This window comes from Argiope bruennichi, chromosome 2, assembly GCF_947563725.1.
Source record: "Argiope bruennichi chromosome 2, qqArgBrue1.1, whole genome shotgun sequence".
Taxonomy (NCBI): domain Eukaryota; kingdom Metazoa; phylum Arthropoda; class Arachnida; order Araneae; family Araneidae; genus Argiope; species Argiope bruennichi.
The window spans coordinates 107,802,834-107,821,401 of NC_079152.1; the positions used below are offsets into that span (position 1 = coordinate 107,802,834).

Below are 18,568 nucleotides of genomic sequence, written 5' to 3' on the forward strand. Positions count from 1 at the left end.
TTCGTATTTTTAGTTAATTTTCAAGGTACTCTGTAGATATTTTTCGAGGTAGAGAATTTCCATACCTCGTAATTTTTTATTCTAAGATATACCTCGAAATTATTTTATACTAAGATTGATATAGATATATACAGATAATATGAAGCTCATGGAATCTTAATTGGAATGTAGAAAAAGCAAATTTTATTACAGAAAAAAAAAATTCTGAAAATCTCAATCTTTCTGAAAAAAACAATCAAATAAAACAAAAAATGGCAATCCTTTTCCTTCTTCTATATCGTATCAAAGGGAAAAGCAAAATAAAAGTATACATCATAAATAAGATCAATAGTTTGAAATCAGTTTATTTCAATTGCATCCAAAATTAAAATAAATTAAGAAAAGAAAACTATATAAAGTTTTTAATTTTATTAACAGATATTCACATGAACAGATAAAAGCATTATCAAAAATTTTGAGACATATTCTAAAACTAATAAGCATTAAATTTTTTTTTAAAACGTTATTCATGAAAAACCAAGTATAAATCAAATTATTATCTGAATAAATAATCTTTCTCATCACATACTTAAACTGAAAATATTTCTACATCGAAATGAAAATTTTTCAGAATCGAAATAATGATGTATAACACTTTCTAAGGAGGCACTAAGCAATTATAAATAATCTTCTTCGTTGAATAACAGAGTTTATGGGATATCATATGGAAGATAATGATTAATTACAATTTCATCATTGTTCAAGATATTAAAAAAATAAGCTCATTATTTTTAGATGCAGTGTTATTCTCGTTGAATGGATTTTCTGAAGAAATATATCTGATGAATTTCATACGCATCGAATCGAACACATGATCCTCAAATTTACACGTGCGAGAAACGAAATGAACTATGGCTTATTATTTATTAATTTCAGAAACGGGATTACTTTTCTTCTCAAAATACAATAAATAATAAGATGTAAAATAAAATTTCTTACTTTCTTGAACAAAACTAGTATTATTTTTTTTCTAAAAATATACTTTTGCGAATTATGGTCTAAGAAAAGTTTTGAGAATTAATTCATTTTCGGTTAATATGCAACAAAAATAATATGCATGAAAACCTAGTTATTCTTCTAAAAAGATCTTGTAACGTTTCATCGATATTTCTAAAATACATTTAGAAAAAATTTCTTTATCAAATAAAGATGGTATCCATAAAACTGTGATGATATCCATAAAAATGATATCCATAAAACTGTTTTTATAGTTTTTTAACAGATTTGTTTTTGTTAAGCGTTGTTTGATCAAATTGGTTTTTCTAAATCTAAACCATTTCAGAACTTATTGCTTCAAAAAAAAAGAATGGTTTGAATTCTTTCAATTAGTTACTTCAATTTATTGCGTTATTTTAACTTCAGTTTGTGATTCATCTGAAGTATATATATAGTTGATGGCAAGAGTCCCCAAATCAGTTCAAGTGCTCTAGCCGAGAACAGTCTTTACAATGCTCTCTCAAGTTTTGAATGCTTTGGCTTTTGCCGCTCTTTTAGGATTGGGTAAGTGTCTATTTAGTGGTTGTTTTCAAATTATTTTATCTTATAATGAATTTAATCTTTAGATATTACTCTGATTTAAAATCATATTCTGTACAAAAAGAGAAACTGAAATACAAAACATTGATTAACTTTTATTTTCCTTGAAATTTAATCGAATTAAAATTCCAGAGTCACTTTAGATAGGAAACAAAGCAAAATGTCTCTATGGTAATACAAAATTTAACTATTATATGAAATTTATGGTTAAATTGTTATAACTATTTATTAAGGTTTCGTATGGAGAAAATAAACCGTCTCATTTTAAAATTTATTGCTATAAATTATTTTCAAAACCATTTAATGAATTAGTTATAGCCATATTTATATTTTTCCGCACATATTACCTTTGATAAATACTTTATTCTATGATTTTTTTTAAAGAATATCAGCCAAGAAGTAAAAATGCATAAGAAAATCGAGTGAATATTATAAGAAAGATATCAGATGAATAAAAATGTTTAGAAAAATGAAAATGCTATCAGGGAACCCATCTCTCCGATGTTTCTCTGTTTTGAATCATCTGTCTCTGTTTGAATTAATAACAATTTGCATCTATATAAGAAAACGGCTGACATGTGGGGAGAGTCAAATGCTCTGCTGAGAGTATAGTGACGGGGATTATGCATTCTTAATATCCCAAATAGCACTTCGACTGTTTCTAAAACTGGACCGTATTTACTAGGTAACCACCAAAAGAAGATAGAAAGAAAAAGTCATTAGTAGAAATGGCCTTGTTCCTTGATCTCATAAAAACTCAGATTTTATTCCTGATTTTTGGTGTACAAATCGAGAAAAATCTCAAATATCTCTTAAAATCAGATTAAAATCCAATATTTAAGCTGTCAATTTTTATTGGAAATGGACATAAAACGTCCGATATATATAATATTAAACATGCATCAGACAGTATAGAATTTCTGCTGGAGTTCACGATTTTTAAAACCTGTTCATTGAATCGTTATACAAAATCTATTTATCTTCATCTAGATGTCCAATTTACATGCTAGTATCCCTGCCAAATACACCAGTAGTTAAATCCAACTTCCAACATGCTGCGTTTTGTTTAATATTGCATTGATAATAACACACACTAATGTACTTTTCATAAGAAAGTTGCATGTCAATTTTTTCCCTTTAACTTCTGATAGATTGCTGTTTGAAAATTACGCGAATTCAGGCAACGTCAAATACGAGATAGAAAATGGCGAATTAGTACACAAAATCAAGGAAACAGATAGAAATCTGAAAACCAATATTACAGGTACTATGAATTAACAAAATGCATCCATTCTAATATTCGTATGCGCAAAATTTGTAAGAAGACTAATTGCTGTGGAAACTGAAATTGCTTACTTAACGGAAAATACCTTTGTTGGCTGTAAAGGAATAAACCACGCAGGTGGACATAAGACTAAATACAAAACAAATGAAATATAACAAATTCGTGAAATGGAATGTGTTACATAAAAACTTCAACATCTATTGTTGCTAAGCAAGCTAGAAATATTAATATGAAATAAGGCAAAATCTCAAAAACTAAAATATTAACATTGGTTTCTGTTGTTGTTGTTGTTTCTAAAGACACTTGTCATAGACAAGCCCACTGACTTTAGAAGTCAGTGATTTTAAGCCAAGGGTGAGTCTCTTGTTTTTTCAGTAGCGCCATCTAGGGCCAAGAGTACGACTTAGCTACACACACGTCCCAATCCTTTTTACGGGTTTTTAGACCTGAATTAGAGAACGATTATTGGTTTCCATAGTTGCATCGTCACATTTGAAATATTAAGACTCTGTCATTTAAGATAAATTATTAAGAAAAATAGTCAGTTTAAACGCCGTTGCTTAAATTAACTGGACGAAATTTATTGAAATTATTAGGTAGTCTTTTTCTATATTTTCTACATAATTTTAATTAATTATATGGAACATTTGAAAACCTTTAATTATTCCTATTTCTATATTTAAAAAATTTATGTGCGAAACATTATACCTTAAAATACATTTCACAAAGGAATTACTATTAAAAAATTTTCTTTGTTATTAATATATTTTTTTGCTCCTATACCTTTATAATTAGTTTTGAAATATTTTATTTCCCGTATATGATTTGTATGATATAAGCATATTACCAAACGCATTCTAATTGTGAACGCAATGAATCGCTTCTTTATGTAGCTAAATCAAATGTTTTTCTTAAGACTAAATAATTTTATTTTATCTTTATATTGAGTTTCCAATTAATTCAAATTTTTGTAATCGTACATTTATTATTACTTCTCTATCAAAACACTTCCATTAATTCCTTTATATTTTTTTACTGATAGCTTTGGGTAAGAAAACGTTTTCTATTATTTATTTTAAACAATAAAAAATAAACTTACCTTTACTTCATATTGTCTGAATAAATGAAATTGATATATATTTTGATTGATTTTGATTGATATATATTTTGATTGATTTTGATTGATATATATTTTGATTGATTTTGATTGATATATATTTTGATTGATTTTGATTGATATATATTTTTGATATTATATTGATATTGATATATATTTTTGATATTATATTGATATTGATATTATATTTTGATTGATTTGATTTGATTTTGAAGACATTAATATTTTTGGCCAAACAAAGGGCTCTAAAATGATTAGTTAGGAAAATATATGGGTTCACCCCAGTAAGATTGAAAAGATACATTCGGATGTTTCTGCTGTGACAGCTCCGCATTCCCTCTATAGAGATGGTTCGAAAATGAATGAACAAGTTGGTCCGGCCTTTTGTGTTTTTGAGGGCGAAGATAAAATTGAGGAGTTTCAGTATAGGCTTGAAAATCACTGTCCAATTTTTCAAGCGGAACTTTTTGCAATATGGCAAGCTTTAAACTGGAAAAATCATAATAAACCGTATTTGCATTAACATCTATTCACGGACAGCCTTAGTGTATTAAAGGCTCTTCAAGCATTCAACCCCAAAAATAATTCAGTAGGAGATGTTAAAAGTCTGGTAGATGGTAATATTTCATTACACTGGGTTAAAGTCCACATTGGCATCAAATGTAATGAACTAGTCGATCTGGCTGCCAAAGCTGCTTCACTTAAACCTGCAACTGACTATCACCTTGGAGAATCTGAAAGAACAATCAAAACTCGTCTGCGTAAAATTCTCATCGATGAATGGCAATAAAGATTGGAAAATAATGAAAAAGGCCGCTTTACTTTCAGTATCTTTTCTCAGGCAAAAAGAAATAGATGTATTGGCAATAAATACTTAGAAGAATTAACTACAAACCATGGACTTTGCCCGCATTATCTTAAAAGATTGAGAAATTGTAGTTGTAGATGTGGTAATGATTATGATGTCATTCACACTATATTTTCCATTGCCCTATTCTTCATCATTTCAGAAAACTTATTAAACCTCAACAAAATATTTCCCAAATTCTATTAAACAATAAATTGACTTTAGAAGTTCAAAATATTTTGGACTTCCGCTATCATAATGAAAATAGAATATTCCACATTGAACAATAATTTATCCTGATTTGTCAAGCACTGTTAGAAGTGGACAGTATCTAGTGAGTACAAGAAAAAAAAAGTGCAAAAAGAACTTTATCAGCCTTTTGTTCCTGATTCATGGACTCTACCTTAGACTGAGCCATTCTATGTATTTTTTTATGTTAATTTTTTCATTTGTTTATGTATATTTTTTACTTTGTTTTTTTTATTTATATTTTTCTCTTTGCTTTTTTTATTTTCCATTTTTTTCTGTTTTCTAAATTTAAATTGCCTATCTTCAGGAAATGTTATTATTTAAAAATTATGTTTAAATGATGCTGTTGGAACATTATGTAGACTTTTCTTCTTTGGCTATTTAGACTTCTCCACTTTTTCTTTTTATGCCTGCTCTTTTTTTCTTTTTTTTTTTTACTGTTTTTAGCTTCTAGTACACAAGATCATAAAGAAAAAATTGAATAGCTAGTCCTTTAATAGCTATTTAAATTCTATTATTTAAAATAAATCCTTTTCTGTCACAAAGATAATTTATTAATTTATGAAAAATAGATTATAAAATTAATTTATATATTTAGTAAAATGCGTAACATCTTTATAAGAAAAGTATATCTCTTAAACATAATTCTTTGAATGTGCATTAAATTAACCACTAATACATAATAATTTAAATCAATCAATTTGTGCAACATTATAATCTCAATACAATTATTAGAATTGACTCCATTCTCATACACAAAAATATGTTATCTTTATTATAATTATGTTAATGTTATTTTACAAGAAATAATTTCTAATCGCATTAATTCTTTTTTATTACAGCTGAACGTAAGACATCTTGCATAATTATATTTTATAATTCTACTTCCAATTCAAATTAATTTAATATAATATATCTTAAAATTTAAATATTCTCTTCTAATATTTACTGCATTTGTTATTAACATGTAAAACCAATTCAAAAAAATTAGTAGACTTGAATACGCAATAAGGCTGAGCTAAGAAATTTTATATGCTTACGAAACTATCAATCAAATTAATTTAAATTATATGATTAATATTATACTTAGCTTCTAATAAAATACAGCAATTTGAATTAATATATTCTTCTATTTCATAATTAAAACACATTAGCAATTATTAAAAAAATATTTTTTATTTGAATATTTTTATACATTGTATATTTAATGTTATTTCTCATATACAAGGATACAGACATCATATTAATGTATTATATGAATTAGCAGATTTCAATTATAATGTTATTATTTTTTTATTACAGCTGAACGTAAGGAAATTTCATAATTTCATATTCTTATAGAATTAAAGCATTTTTTTCATTAAATATGAAATATTTGATTTTATATATGATCCGCTCTCTAAGGTAGAATTAGTAATATATATATATTCTTTTGCCAATTAAAAAAAATCGTAATAAATATAAGTAAAACATAAAATGCATTAAATGCAGAATTGCAATTTTTTTTAATAATGATGGATTTAATATATCACATTTTTAATAAACGAGATTATTATTAAAATATATTTTATATTTTAGCTTTTGTGAATATTTATAGAATTACTTGATTTTTAAAAATAACAGAATATAAAATTCTACAAGTAATTGAGTAATTTTAAGAGAATTGGTTTAATATATTCATTTTTAATGTTTACTAAGAAGTTTCCTTTAAATGTAATGTTTCAATCAGATTTCTTTAAAATTATTAATAAAAGTGAAAAATATTATTTAATATTTACCATTCCTGAATTGTTATTTATCTGTAGAATAGCGCGATTAATAAAAATAATTGGAATAATGAATCCTACATATATAATTTAAAAGATTGAGTTCAACAATGTTTTATAAATTCTTCCTTAAAAATTTTTCTTTTAAATGCAGGTTTATTTTCTACGTACAGTTTAAATGTAGAATTGTGTTAAACATTAATAAACACAAACTATATTTCAATTAAAATATTATTACATCATTTAATTGTTAAATAAATCTCATTTTTATTAAAAAACGTTATTTTTCTTAATTTTCAGCTGGTCATAATGGCAGTAAGTATTTAAAAAAGTTGTTATGTGTACTTTTAATAAGTATGTTATTACTAATATTAAAATTATTTAAACGTTATAGGAAAGAATATTTCTCAAGTCTGATGGACCTGAATTTTTTTAGTAAAAACTGAAATCTATAAATAATCTGAAAGAGAATTTAAAAGTGAATGTAGAATAAAACGTAATACTTAAGACATATGATAAAAAATTTTCAATAAAAAATGCAAATACATGTAAAACATCAGATTTACAACATTTTTCATCACAATAATTAGTACTCACATATTTCAGATTTACATTAATTGTTTTAAGATTTCTCCACAGATTGAAATATTTTTTCTTTTAAATTTCTTATATGTGACAATGACAAAGAAGAATTATATATTTAAATTACTTTAAAATACTTAATTATCTCCAATTATGACATGTTGATCCTTGTCTCCATAAAATCTCCATTGAATAGAATGAGTCCTGAATAGATAGAACTCATTGAATTATGACAGTATAGAGAAAATTGAAGGCTTTACCGTACATAAAGGAAATCACAGTTGTTTTTCAAAATATCTCAGTGATTGATACCAACTAAATCTGCATAAGAAATTTCAGCAAAGGTTCGCCTCACTTTAGCCATAATGTTTAAAGCTAAAGCATTTCAAAATATGTTGACCTAATAATGTTTTATAAAATATTTCACTAATTATTAAAGTTGTTATTATTCAATTATTCAAAGTTGTTCTACTTTAACAGAAAAATGAAATTATTTAATATGACTTTGAACGCGATAGTCATAATTTAATAGATTTTTTTTGCATAAAGTTATTTTTATTATTTATTCATATTTTTATTGCATAATATGAAAAACACTTCAGAGTAGACTTACTGCAATTTTAAAATATTCATCTTCAAACAATAATCATAGTTCTGTAAAGCTTTCTCGCAATTTTACAAAAAAAAATCCTTAAATAATTTAGTGTTGAATATAAATTGACAATTGTAATGCATTAAAATAATAATATATATTTTTGATTTCAAAAAGTGGATACGGTTTTTTTGTATTATATCCGTAAATATCTTTAAAAGAATATTTATTATTTAAACGTTATTTTTTAAAACGATCATAATCTAAAATAAATGATTTTCAACAACTTTTCCCTTTGCAGATGCATTTGATGATGCTGCCAGTGTTTTGGACAACTTCTTCGGATAAGTTTAATGGCTATCCCTGAGAGAGAGTTTAAAAGACTGCAAATCTGAATATGATTGTTCGAATAATATATTAAAATAATACTTATCTATCTATTTTAAGTAACTTACTGTAATTTGCTAAATTTAATTCCTGTAATGTTAGATGATTCTTCAGTTCAAAACTATTAGCGAATAAAAAATATTTTAAAAAAATGTTTGCAATTCCTTTCATATCTTAGATACACATTTTAATTTTTAATGGGTAAATAATAAAAATAAATAATGACTGACTGTTACCGTCATGTATAGAAAATGCTTTTACACAATATTTATATTTAATTATTTGTTTGTTGCGTTACCCCGCCGTTTTTGTTTTAGATATTTACTAAAATACTGACAAGGCTCATGTATTTCTTTCATTCGGCACAGTTACCATATAATAAAGTTATCAATATCCCAAAATTAATTTGTGTCAGAAGACTGTTTCACCTAAAATTGAATAAGTAGAAGAGGGCTACCTATCTCTCTATCCAAAAGTCGTTGCATCAGATTTTAAGGCACGCTTATATTTTTAAATAGAAAATGTTATTCATTCATTTCATCTAAAACTTATTTTGCTGTTTTGGAATAGTAACTCGGAACAAATAAAAAATTAAGTAATCATTCAAAAATTATTACTAAGAAAATTTCAAACGGCATAGGTAAATATTAATTTTTAATAATTTCAGGTTTATTTGTCATGCAATATTTTAATCAATAATTATGTTCAAAGTGTGTTTTTAAGAATATTGAAGAAACAAAAGTATCATAAACCAAGAAAACTTTCTTTTGCAAGAAACTTTACATTATTACCTTATTCGGGATAATTATCCACTATTGCGGGGGAAAAAAGAAGCCAGTCAGCTTTATTCTGGCATTGTTCATCTAAATTCCCTAACGTAACACCCATTTTTCTCGTCAAATTTCAAAACTATGGCAAAAGTTCTTCACGGAATCCAGATTTCGTTAGTCTAGGTCAATTAGTTTAGATATTTTGATATGCTAATGCTAAAACAGTTAAGAATAAAACTTTGAGATCTTATTTATATCTTAAAAATTTATATCATTATTGGTTTCACTTATTTTTGTTTTAGAAATATAAGGAATTTCTACACATTTTGCACTGATGTTTATCATTAAAAATATTTTTAATATGCATAATAAAATTCAAAATTACAGTTTAAAAATTTTTAAATGGCAGCTCTCTTCAATTTGGAAACAAACAAAAAAATAAGACTATTGTATGTAGGCATGTAAAATTTCACCTAAGTGTAGTTTTTCAATTACTTTAATATTTTTTGTCACTAAAACGTTACATTTAGAAATGCGTTCACGAATTTCGTAATATCGACAGCATTTTATTTGACATTCAAATACTCCTGATTATGTATTTCTTGAATCAAATGTCATTTTCCACTTTATTGTAACAGAATGTATAAAAAAAAAATCTTTAATATTAAAAAATAAGAAATAAAAATAAAAAAATGCTTTCCATTGCCTTGATATTTTATTAATATTCATTAATTTTAAATGAGGAGGATAGGCCCTGTCATTGTGGCAAACCAGAATTTTTTCTCATCATTTCATATAATGTCACTTACAGAAAATAAGAAATTACAAAAAAATTAGGGTTTTATTTCCTAATAAATATTTTTTAGGATTGTACCATTTAATTTTACAAACATACAATCCGTATTTTTTTCTATTTATGCGTAATGAGTAACATACGTATATATAACAAGAAAAGAGTCATGTTTAAATTTAATGATGCTTATTTATAATCTCAATATTTTTTATAAAAGTCTAAAATTTCATAAAAATATTCTACAGTAATTTTAATTATTATAATATAGTAGACATTTATAAATGGAATAAAAAGATCGAGTATCAGAAAAAATTGTTAGATAATGCTTTTAGTAATAATTTTTTGGATGAAAAATGTATCTGATATTTATTTTCTATGCATTGGAAATCACAGAATTCTGCATAATTTTATTTATTCATGAAATACTGATAATTATTCTAGTTTCCCATTATTTTTATCAGTATGCAATTTCGCATGTTTTGCTTCATAGTTAAAAGAAGGATAGAAACCGATGGAATAAAATTTTAAAACTATAAATTTCATTTCATTTAATCTCGAAAAGAATAAGCATTGGAAAATGAAATTTTGTAAGAATTTCTCGTCATAAGCAAAAATGTATTACAACACAAAAGCTACACAAAATTCTAAATTTAATTTTTTTGAATAATTAATAGTTACACAGAAAATAAGAGTTTATCACTGATTTTTAAAAAAAAATTTTTGTAATTTTTTTGTTTCCTCTCAATAATATGAACAATCAATTGTCAAATAATTCTGTTTCATTCAATTAAATGTTAAATATATCCTCTCGGAAAAGAATTTTAAAATTTTAAGAATAAATGCAGAAATTAATTATCTTTTGTCAAATTCTTAAGTACAATTATGTTCACTTTGATAAAATACATCTACATGCACTATTACGAATTGTAATTTGTTTATTGATTTTATTACTTCATTTAATATATTTAGTTGAAGAATGTAAGTTAAATTACATATATTTCTTTGCTTTTAATCAAAAAATACTAATACACTTTTTTTCGATTTTTTAAACCGGATGTCAGCAAAAAAAGAATATGAAATTACTTTTATCAGTGATTAAATGTACTACTTTTTTTATATCTGTTGGTAAAAAATAAAGTGGAGCAGCATTTCATATTTGTTTATGAGTAGCAAAAATTGATGATAGAATTAATGCAGAGAGAAATAAAAAATTTTGCTGATATACGAATAACCAACTGCTTGTCTTTTTATTCTTTCGTAATGAAATATCAGGTATAGTTATTTTGTGGCATGAGCTCTGAATTGCATAAACGACAACAAAGTTCACGGTTGAGGTTATAAGAAGAGAAACTCCAAATTTTCGAATGGCAACACCCACTTTTTTTGCTGTTGTTGTTGTTGCTAAGGGCACAACACATTCGAAAACCTTAAAAGGTAAGTATATCACAAAAACTAACGCATGTGCAAATGTCAGCTCTGGGGCATAGCGGAGGCCACGGAAATTGAAAATCGCGTGAGATGATGCGTTCCAAAAATGTTTATTCATAATATTGTAGACAAATGTCATTATTTATGGGGGTGAGCCATCTTGCATCTAAACGATGTCATTCCGTGCTCTGAGCTGCAGCAATCATAATAGCTATCACATAGCATATTACAAACCCCGTTGGTATCGAATCTTCAGAGAAGTATAAGTAGAGAACAATTCTGTCTACAACCCCGTTGGTATCGAATCTTCAGAGAAGTATAAGTAGAGAACAATTCTGCCTACAACCCCGTTGGTATCGAATCTTCAGAGAAGTATAAGTAGAGAACAATTCTGCCTACAACCCCGTTGGTATCGAATCTTCAGAGAAGTGTGAGTAGAGAACAATTCTGCCTACTACCCCGTTGGTATCGAATCTTCAGAGAAGTATAAGTAGAGAACAATTCTGTCTACAACCCCGTTGGTATCGAATCTTCAGAGAAGTATAAGTAGAGAACAATTCGGCCTACAACCCCGTTGGTATAGAATCTTCAGAGAAGTATCTGTAGAGAAAAATTCTGCCTACAACCCAGTTGGTATCGAATCTTCAGAGAAGTATAAGTAGAGAACAATTCTGCCTACAACCCCGTTGGTATCGAATCTTCAGAGAAGTGTGAGTAGAGAACAATTCTGTCTACAATACCCAACTACAGAGTACCTATGGCTTCATATAAAGCTATAGCAGCCGAAAAATATGGAATCGTGTCTGCCCAGTGCACATCATTTTTGGTGTTGACATTGCCAGTTAAGATAGAGGCCTGCCCATAAAACGCTAAGAGGCTCGTTATCACCATCATATCGGATAAGAAATTCATTTGCAGAGTCGATATGTTGTTGATGGTCTTCCATGTCCAACGCCTATACGCGCTGGTACCTGTATGGAAATATGCAGAGTATAGATCGCATTAGCTTTAGGACTATTTTTTCGGTATATTCAGTACACGAATTGTACTGCTTGTAATTTGCAAGTGTCCTAAAGTCACTATGTGATGCACTTCCCTAATAATGTTTTCAGGAACAGCTGGTCATCCGAATCGCAATCTATCAAATTTGCAAGAAGTTTCTTTGAATTTGTTTGCTAAATCACACAGAGATCGCTGGGAATGTGTCACTTATTTTTTTATAGTTTCGATCATAAATCATGCAAGGCTTTCGCGATATTCATCCCACTTTGATTATAAAGATGTAGCCAATTCACCATGAACTGTCACAGCCAAAATCATTTGTCAGCATGTGTGAACTCTTGATTGAAGTACCAACATTCCCACTGCGCTTTATATAGGTTTACTAAGCTGCATATCTATAGAATAACGTTTTGTGATTAATATGTTGCCTAACGCTTTTGGAATTTATATGTTGATATGTGCATAACACTGCCGGTTTAACGTTTAGTATGAATTTCATGTCCTATTAGCAATACGAACAAAACAAAACCCCGACACGATAGGTCATCCTCCAAAACTATTTTTAAAAAATAGCACAATGAGAGAGTTATGAATGACTCTGAATAAGTATGATGTAATTTAGGTGTAAAAAATGTATATTACAAATGATTATAACTTTCTTTCCATACTCTGTTCTCAAAAAAATAATTGCTGTATTATTACGCAGAAGGAGAGTTTCAGTTATAATAAAAATAGCTAATAGAATACCATAGATTTTTTGATACGTAGAAATCAGTTTATTAGCATATTTTCTGTAATTTAAAGTCAAATTGAATAAGCATTCTTAAAGAAATAAAATATATTATAGAATAAATGATAACAAAATTTGAATCAAATTTTAGATTGAAACTAAAATTAATATTCAACGGCTTTAAATTGTTCTAAAAAGGGTAAGAAATGAATAATAGCATAAAATAATTAAAAGATATGTTAAACGATATAAAAATATAAAAACCTCAAAATTTTCTCTTTTTTTATAATTTAGAGAACTCTAATACTATGAGTTTCCCATATATACGTAATAATTTCAATCTGCCCATGTTCTTAAAATTATTTTCTAATTTATAGCTTTGAGACTTCCCTTTGAATTCTGAGTCAACTCCTCAAAGTTTACATTAATCTAAAATCCCATCTTAGCAATTTTATAAAAATTTTATTTAGAAACTATATAAGCTCTAAATGCGTTTCATACCATCTTTTTATTGTTATCTGTTAGCCCTATTGATTGTGCCTCTCATTGGTCACGACACAAAATTTTTTTGATGATTGCTGAAACTTGAACAGTTTTTTTTATATGCAAATGAAAAGAAAGAATATTTATTCCTAATTAACTCAGTCTTGTTTCCTTTCTTAGATAAAATTTCCTGCATATAATTGTAACAACGTAATTTGCTAAAAAAATTTCAACATCTCTCTGAGTTTTCTAAACTTTAAAGAATGAGCGGAAACTGTTTGTTTTATTTTTCTTGTACAAATATTGAACATGGAAGTCATATTTCATTAATTCAGAGTTGCAATTTATTTTAGTTCGATTTAGACATTTTAGAATAAAATTTGTGTCGACTGCAGATTAATATGGTGAGAAATTTTTACCATAAGGAAATGTTGATTGCAGACTATCTATAATACATTTATACATAACAGTAAATTTGATATACTTTGATTTCGTATATTATATAAAATATATTTTCTTTTCCTTCATATAATATTCTTATCAAAGGTATTTTTCTATAAAAAAAAGAGTTAATATGAAAAGAAATGAGCTGTTTTCTCTTTCAACTTCATAACAATATTGTTAATGCGCGTAAATAACGTTGTAAAAGGAGTAACCTGCTTCAATTGAATTTTTCAGAGATATTTACATTCTTTCTTTGGTCAAATTCTGCAGCAAATAAGCCTTTTCTTACTTAAAACCCACAAGGGCCCAACCTACCCGACATGATAGGCCTATAGTGGACCAGTGGGGAAACCATGCGCAAAAACGCACATGCATCACCAACCAAGATCAGCAATTAATTACAAAAAAAAGCGAAACATTACATAAAATATATAATTAAATGAAATTTTTAGACATGATAAAAATATTTAAAAAAAAAAACTTAGGCAACAGGAAAGTTTCAATTTATTTTAAAATATTAAAAATTCAAAAATATTTAAAACTTTTAAAACCCTTTTGGAACATTAAAAACAGGCATCAGTAAAAAATTTAAGAATATAAAAAAACATATAAAATATGTAATTTGTAAAATGTATAAATGGTAAATACGAATCACCCCATCCCCAATGCAATAAATTTGGTTTCGTATAAAACAAATCTAGAAGGGCAGCATGAAAGGAAAAAAAATGTTTTTTCGATATCTAAATATATAAAGAGCGTAAAAAAGAGGCCATGTAGCAGCCAAATCCAACCGTAACAGTCAGTACAGAAAATATAACCAGGACAACAAAACCACTCAAAAAGAATAAAACCCATACTGCGCAGGCGGCAAATGTAAGAATTAAAACACCTCAGGTCTCGCTCAGCTTGTTACACAGACCCTCACAGAATCTATATTTTTCCAGGCGTTTTAAATATGCACTGTTTTTTTTTTATACATGTTTTTAAATCAAACAAAACGGTGTAGAGGAGCAACCTCCTTCAAACGAAACACTTCAGTACATGGGCATTTATAATGGTAAATGAGGTTGCAGTAGCCCTTACTTCATCAATAGAAATCATGTTTAACTGATATTTGAAGCCATGGGAAATTAATTCCATTACCCTAGTTGTGTGGCTAATAAAAATACAGCTGCTTAAATGTCTTGTGAGCATGGTGTTATTGTTTGAAATAGGAAGAAAATAGCAAGTTTGTAAAATAAGGAAAAAATTTTAATCGATTCACAATAAGAAAGCATATTTGCATCATAGTTTTATGGCTTTTGATATATCGTCATAATTTAACTGATTACATCATCCATTTGCAAAATAATCTCACAGGAAACCAGGATAGAAATCATTTATTATATGCAAATTCTTAAAACTTATATTTTTGTTCATACATTTAATAACTTTTTTTTCCACATACAGCAAATACTTTCAAAGGTGAATAAACACAACATTCTGGCATATTTTTAGTTCCTTCACTATAATATCTAAAATTTTCTACTATTTATCTGCATCTAAAAAAATATGACATATAAATTGAAATACCTCTCTATATTCACAGGATAATAGTAAAATAAAAAAATCCTTTTTCAGTTTTGTTAATTTATTTAAAAGTCTCAAGCACACATATGCTATGTGCTTCTTTTAAAACAATTGAAATAATGTTTCTTTCATCGCATCCATAATTAGGAACATTCACCATTAGAAAATAGTAGTAAGAACCAAGGTACAATACAATCTTATTCCCTCAATCAATTTGCATTCAATCATGATTTATCTTTCTTTAAACTATTTTCCTTATCTTATTGTTTGTAGATACAGAAAAGAAATTAAAACGGTGTTACCTGAAATAGGAAAATTATCGCTAAAGTAAAATATCAATTTCTATATTTATTAGTCGTACAACAGACAAAGTAATCATAAGTGCAAAAGTCTACTTTCATAGATGAAGAGATCTGTAATTATGAACAACCACATAAATTTTCCTCAATTCTATCTTTAACAATCATCGAATTCCTTTTTCGGAGGGAATGAACAGTAAAGAGCATAAACAACCTACAGGATAATTACAAAAGAGTCTGAACAGTTTAAACGGATAATTTAAATCTTAATCGTTTATTTTTGTAAATTTTTTTCTATTTCATTTGCAAGGATTTAAATTTGTTGGTAGAATATAACAAATGCTAGACGAGAAAGGATTATTGGACTTGGAAATAAAATTTTAACGATATTGTTTTTATCTACTGTTTACTCAAATTACATTATCTACCGTTATCGTTATAAGCTTTGTTTCGAGTTTGAACTCAAACAATCATGCATGTATTATTTGAAAACATTATGAATATAACGTATTAAGCTCATTCCACTCAAATATGTGAAGAAGTCAATCAGAACGAGCTGTGTAGAACTCATTTTGACTGACATACTACATTAATGCTTGGTTTTTGCGTTATTTGAGCAATTGGAAAAACTGCAAAAAATAATACCATAATTTTATCACTAAATGGTGCTTTTCATGCTATATGATAAATTCTTTAGAAAAATTTAAAATAACAGTAATCAATGATGTAAAATCATTTTCCATCATGATTTTTGAGAAGAGCGAACGAGCTTTAATTGTCATATTGTTTTATAGGAAATGAAGTAAAGTTAGCCATGCTTGAAAGGCTTCCGAAATAGACTTATGTCGATGAATGAATTGAAAAAAAATTATTACTAAATTTCATGAGACTGGGACTTGAATGTGTTGTCAGGAAGAGAAAGGGAGGAAATTTCAAAGGAAAGTGGGAAGTCGTTATTGCTGCAGTGATTGAAAAAAATGTCCAGGTCCACAATATTTTTTCAAGAGCTAGAGTGGCGCCAAATGATTCATTTATCCATTGATCTCTGGCAGTAGTCGGCAAACAATAGCTCGTGAGCCAAGGATCAGTTGAGGATGTTGTTAGTAGAAATCAGTGTAAGAGTAGCCTAATTAATTGAATAATAATATACCTACCTATATAGTTTCTTTAAAATAATCTCTCAAAAGAGATTTTAGTCGTTAAACTCTTGTTAATTGCCTCTGTTAGTTTGCTGAAATAATGAGTTTGCTGACCACTACTCTATAGTAATAAAGGTTTTATGATCAATTTCAAAGTGGTCAACTATTAATTTATATAATATTTAAAATAATGTATTTACCACTGTAATATTTTTAAAGAATTCTTCTTACCATTGGAGATCAACAACTCAAGAGTGCAGTAAAGAATTCACTTTTTTAAGGAGTCAACAAGCATTTCAATTCTCTAGATGTTAGTGTGTAGATCTATTAATAATTATATCCACATCCAAATCTCTAATAATTTCCTTTAACTGGAATCAATACATAGGCTCCGAAGTTATCACCAGATAATGAAATGTTTCTTTATCTGTGTTTATCTGAGTTAACATTTGCTTAGTGATAATTAGCTTTGAAAATGTCATTTCACTATGCACTTGAGTTATTGATAGATTGCCGATGACATTATAAAAATTGCCATAGACATTATCATCAAGCCTATTTCATGCTAAAATCTTAATAATCATATAATACAAAAGTTGATCTGTAAAAAATCCTAAATGAAATATTTGTAAAAATATTAAAAACAGTTACAATCATGAAATAGAAGGTTATAAAATAAGTTTTAAAATGTATTTTAAAAATTATTTAAAAATAAGGAAACAACTGCACAGAATTATGTCATTTATATCATTAAAAAGATAACCGTTTAAATTTCAAGATGATATAAAATTCCTTTTTTATATATAAAATTTTCTGCGGTTTTGAGAGGAAGTTGTTGAAATTTCGTTTAATGTTTAATTAATTGAAAATATAGTTAAAATTTAAAAAATAGTTCTTAGTTGGACATTATCTATTTTCAATGTGTATCTGTGCCTAATTTGGTAGTTTTCGATCTAACTTAGAGTTCCCATCATTTTCTAAATTACTGGCTCTATGACGCCCACTCTTCTAAAGTGGATGATCATATCAATTATAAAAATATTGTTGTCCATCAAACATTCTCTTTCCCAATGGAAAACGGCATCACTTTCGCTGGATACCTATGGTTTAATGGCATGTCCTGCAAAACCACAACAGACACGCACTTTCGTCTTTATTAGTAGTAGAGATAATATAACATAGCTAAATATACATATATATAGAGATATATGTATATTTAGCTAAATCAGCTGCGTAATTGTACATTTAAGACAAAAGCGAAAAATAGAAAAGAATAAAACATTTGAAACAGTAAAAGATATCGCGTTTGTTTTTATCAGAAATGAGTTTGTTTTTATTATCAGAAATGAGATTTTTAATATAATGTAATTTATTAAGATTTTTATTAATTACGAAGCAATTAAAAACTCTCCATGTTTACAAAAGTCATGCATAAAAAATAGCAAACAAGAATTTAGATACTAATATAATAAGTCTGCATAAATAAATTCAATAAAATTAAAGATGAGTCT

The 18,568-nt window shown here is 27.1% G+C and overlaps 1 long non-coding RNA gene across 1 annotated transcript; it reads left to right on the plus strand.

Moving 5' to 3' along the window:
* The first annotated feature begins 1,332 nt into the window (after positions 1-1,332).
* On the plus strand, positions 1,333-9,783 carry LOC129957046 (uncharacterized). The gene is made up of 3 exons (XR_008782722.1): positions 1,333-1,539; positions 3,903-7,154; positions 8,315-9,783. It is a non-coding gene; the product is annotated as an uncharacterized LOC129957046 (long non-coding RNA).
* Positions 9,784-18,568: the final 8,785 nt, after the last annotated feature.